Source organism: Osmerus mordax, chromosome 6 (assembly GCF_038355195.1).
Source record: "Osmerus mordax isolate fOsmMor3 chromosome 6, fOsmMor3.pri, whole genome shotgun sequence".
Lineage (NCBI taxonomy): Eukaryota > Metazoa > Chordata > Actinopteri > Osmeriformes > Osmeridae > Osmerus > Osmerus mordax.
The window spans coordinates 9,092,869-9,097,188 of NC_090055.1; the positions used below are offsets into that span (position 1 = coordinate 9,092,869).

General features: G+C 51.3%; 1 protein-coding gene across 1 annotated transcript in view; it reads left to right on the forward strand.

Moving 5' to 3' along the window:
- Positions 1-559: 559 nt before the first annotated feature.
- LOC136944028 (plectin-like) overlaps positions 560-4,320 on the forward strand; it is a 100,792-nt gene continuing 97,031 nt past the window's right edge. Inside the window, exon 1 of the mRNA XM_067237577.1 lies at positions 560-581. The gene's annotated coding sequence lies outside the window, so the exon portion shown is untranslated. The remainder of the gene's footprint in view (positions 582-4,320) is intronic.

Consider the following 4,320-nt stretch of genomic DNA (forward strand, 5'->3'; position numbering starts at 1 on the left):
AAGTCATTTGCTTTGGGAAGTGTGTGCAGCATGTCCTGTGTGTGTGTGTGTGTGTGTGTGTGAGTGTGTGTGTGTATGGGAGAGAGGAAGAGAATTCTTGGCTCCCTGTGTCCATGCTGAGTGCATATGTCTTTAAAAGGAGGGGCCTGGCGTTCATATGAGTATTTTTGAGGCGGGCAGAGAGAGGGAGGGAGGGAGGGAGGGAGGGAGGGGGAGGAGGGAGGGAGGGGGAGGGGGGGAAGGGGGGGTGTGGCACGGGGCTATGGAACGAAGTTAGGAGCGGGGGAGAGATCACACTCTACTGAGCGAGAGAGAGAGAGAGAGAGAGAACAGCAGAGGTTCGCACAGCCCAGGGAAAGAGAGGGACCAGCTCTCCAGCTCAAGGCGGAAGGCGAGAAGAACAGAGAAGAGAGGAGAAGAAGAGGGAGAGGACCACCCCCCACCCCCTCCAGCGTTCCCCCCCCCCCGTCCCCCGACAGACAGAGCCAGCATGGCCATGTATGAACCTGCGTGTCTGCCCCCCAACGCTGAGGAACAAGACTTCATCCAGGCCTATGAGAATGTCAGGGAGAAGTATAAAGGTACGAACACACAAACACACACGCACGCACGCACGCACTCACACACACACACACATGGATTGACTTCACAGGTGCTTACGCATGGAGGGTCTGTGTGGGTCTGTGAGCATGTGTTCTCTCCGTATTGTCTGTGCAGGGGTGTGTGTGTGTGTCGCTATGCAACCGAGAGCAGCCACGCTCCCTGCATCTCTGGAGTGCTGAGTTCTGTATTGATTGGCACACATGTTAGCTGTCACTCTCTCCCTTTCTATCTCTCCATTTGCCTATCTCTTTCTCTCTCTCTTTCACCTTCTCTCTCCATCGCTCTCTCTCTCTATCTCACTCTCTCTTTCTCTCTCCCTCCCTCTCCGACAAGGTTGTTAAAGTTCACAGTGGATTTACTGGAGAGCTAGCGTGTGATGTGTGCCTGTGAGAGCTGGCTTTGTCGCCATGACATCTGACCTGGTGAAATTTAGAGGGGCGGAGCCTCATGATGTGCCGAGCCGGTGATGGTTTAAACCCCTCCCCCTGCTGGTAGAAGACATGGACAGGTGCTTCTATGACAACCAAGACTGGAAATTTACCACAGCGTCATGTAGTTATATGACAGATATCAGCATCCATGTATCTTTACAGATGTACGCACCATGATTTACAATGCAGCAGAGGCATGCTGTCGGACATAACTGTTTTAAAGTGGATATCCTGGACTTGCTAGCTTCCTGTTGTCCTTCAGCTCTCACACCTGCCTCCTCGTAGCATCACGAGACTCTCACCGACACTCTCCACTGCTCCTCCTTTCCTCTCCTTTCCTCTCCGCTTCTCTCCTCTCCTCTCCTCTGTCCTTCTCCTGATCTCTGTTTCCTCTTCATCTCACCTCTTTTCCCTCTTGTCCTCTCCTCACATCTTTCCTCTCCTTTCTACTCTGCTCTGCTCTCCTCTTCTCATCCCCAGTTCCCATCTCACTTCCCCAACTCCTCGTCCTCTCCTCCGTACCTCCTCCCACCTCTTCTTACCGTGCCCCAGATAATCAGCTGGTTTAAGCTTTTTTTCTCCTCAGTGACACTCCTCTCTACCCTTCCCTTCTCCCCTCACTCCATCCCCCCCTCTGTCTCTCCCTCCCCCCGTCCAGCTCCCCTCTCTCCAAAGCAACACACTGCCCGACGTTTCAGTGTCAGAGATCTTTCTCCTCCTCGCAGACCTCTTCCTCTTCATTGATCATCCAACCCTCATCCCCCTCCTTGTGATCCCGCCCTCTCCTCCTCCTCCTCCTCCTCCCTGCTCCCTCGTTCGCCCAGCTTTCCCCCCGGGCCGATCAGAGGAGGACGTGGGGCACCTCTATAAATATCGCCCCACTTCTGGTGGCGGTGGCGTGGGGGGGCTGGAGTGGGATCCTGTGCTGAATCACCGTTGCCGGGACTAGGATGGTTCAGCGTGCAGGGGGGTGGGGGGGATTGGCCGCGTGTGTGGCTAGCTATGTGTGACGTCTTTGTGGTGCGTGCTTGAGAGCCGTGTGTGTGTGTCTGTATGCGTGTGTGTGTGTTTACCAGGGGGTAATGGTAGCCAGGAGCAGCAGTGTTGTCAGGTGTTTATCCTCCAGATGTTCTCCATGGCCTCCTCCCTGCTCTCCTTATTAAGGCACACAGCCTCCTCTGCCTCCTCTGCCTCTAGCCGTGCTGGCGTCTCTGCGCGTCTCTCTCTGTGGCTCTTCACTCTCTAACTCACCCTCTTTGTGTGTTTCTGTTTGTCTGTCTGTCTGTCTGTCTGTGTATAGCTGTGTGTTTGTGTGTATGATGGAGGGTGTGTGTGTGTGTGTGTTTTTATGGACTTGTGGATGTGCAATGATGGAAAGTATGTGGTGTGTAAACACACCGGTGGCAAACGTGTGTGTGTTCTTCAGTTTAACTGATCCTGGCTCAGGTCTCAGTCCTGATCCCGGTACAGGTCCTTGTGCTGGTTCTGGTCTTGGACCTGGACCTGGTCCTGATCCTGATCCTTATTCATGTTCTGGTCCTGGTCCTGGTTGGATATATTCCCCTTGTCCTCTGGGGCCAGTAGAGACAGCAGGTGGTAAGGGGGAATGCCCAGCCCTAGTTGGCCAGTCTCTCTCTCTCTCTCTCTCTCTCTCTCTCTCTCTCTCTCTCTCTCTCTCTCTCTCTCTCTCTCTTTCTCTCTCTCCTCTCTCTCTCTCTCTCTCTCTCTCTCTCTCAGGGTTAACATACCCCCAGATATAGCCCTGGCCTCCCTCCGTCTGTCTCTTTATTATCATGTTATTTTAGGCTTGGGACGGTAGACTTAATTGTCTGCCATGGGTAATTGAAATACCATGGTATTTTTGGATATAAAACAAATAAATAAGGAAACAGCATGGCTGTTCGTTTGTCAGCTTGGTTGTAGGGAGCTGTTAAAGCTGTGATGGGAGTTGTTTTGTAACTGGAACATACTGTGTGCTGATTTTTGTCATGGAGTACAGGGTAATAGGATTGTGCTTGTAACTAGGGGAATATTTTGGCTCTGCTACAATCGTAACTGACAATATAGTTGGCTTAGATTACCCTGTGTCTATTTAGGTGGCGTTGTGTGTGAGGTACATTGAGGATAGGGGCAGTAGTCAGTCACTGTGCTTTATGAATGAGCTATTTAAGTTTTAAGTTGAAAGCTATTTAAAATTAGCCTGTAGTGAGTGTGTGTGTGAGTGTGTGTGTGTGTGTGTGTGTGTGTGTGTGTGTGTGTGAAAATGTGTGCATGTGAGTATGGGCGAGTGTGTTTGAAAGCGTGACTACATAACTAGGAAGGTCAATGTTAACATAGGACAGGTCAGAGAGTGATGAGTGCTTGGTTGGTGGAATGGTGGAATGTTTGTGTGTGTGTTCATGCATGCATGTGTGTTGTTGCATCCCATACAAGGGAGACACCCGAGTGGGTGAACTAGTGACAGTGAGAAAAAGAGAGGAGACAACGATTTCAACAACAACAAAAAAAGCCTGAAGGTAAAACATGCAAGTAGGTTGTGTTTGGTCCAGCACACACTGTACATATCACTGACACGAAATAGAGATGATCAAATATCCTTGCTTCCAAAGTCCTGGTTGTGGAGTTGAGAGGGAGGGGGGAGGGGGGGGTGTCAGGGCAGCGTGAGGTTTTGACGACCATGCTGGCGGAGAGGGGCCGTGGCCTGTCGCCTCCTGGCAACGTGTTGGTCCTACCACGGTGTATGTGTGTGTGTATGCATGGCTGCATGCTAGTGTGTGTGTGTGTGTATTTGTGTGTAGGGAGGAGTGGGAGGGGACTGTGTGTGGGAAGGAATGCGAGGAGGCACTGTGTGTGTATGTGTATGTCTAGGCAAGGGTCAGAGTTCACCCAGGGTCAGGGTTGAATAAAGGAGGAGGAGGTGGAGGAGGAGGAGGAGGAGGAAGGAAGGAAGGAAGGAAGGAAGGAAGGAAGGAAGGAAGGAAGGAGGAAGGAAGGAAGGAGGAAGGAAGGAGGAAGGAAGGAGGAAGGAAGGAGGAAGGAAGGAGGAAGGAAAGAGGAAGGAAGGAGGATGGTGTGCTGGGAACACTGGTTCCTTAGAAAGACTATGTGTCCCATCACACGTCAGTTTCCTGTCAAACACACAGTTACGGAAAACAGAAACTCTTCCCACTTGAATCAGGAGTCTGAGAAAGAGAAAGAAAGAGAATTAGAGAGGCCGAGAAAGACACAGACAGAAAGAGAGAAAGAGGCAGAGAGACAGATAGAGAGTGAAAGAGAAAGAAGCAGA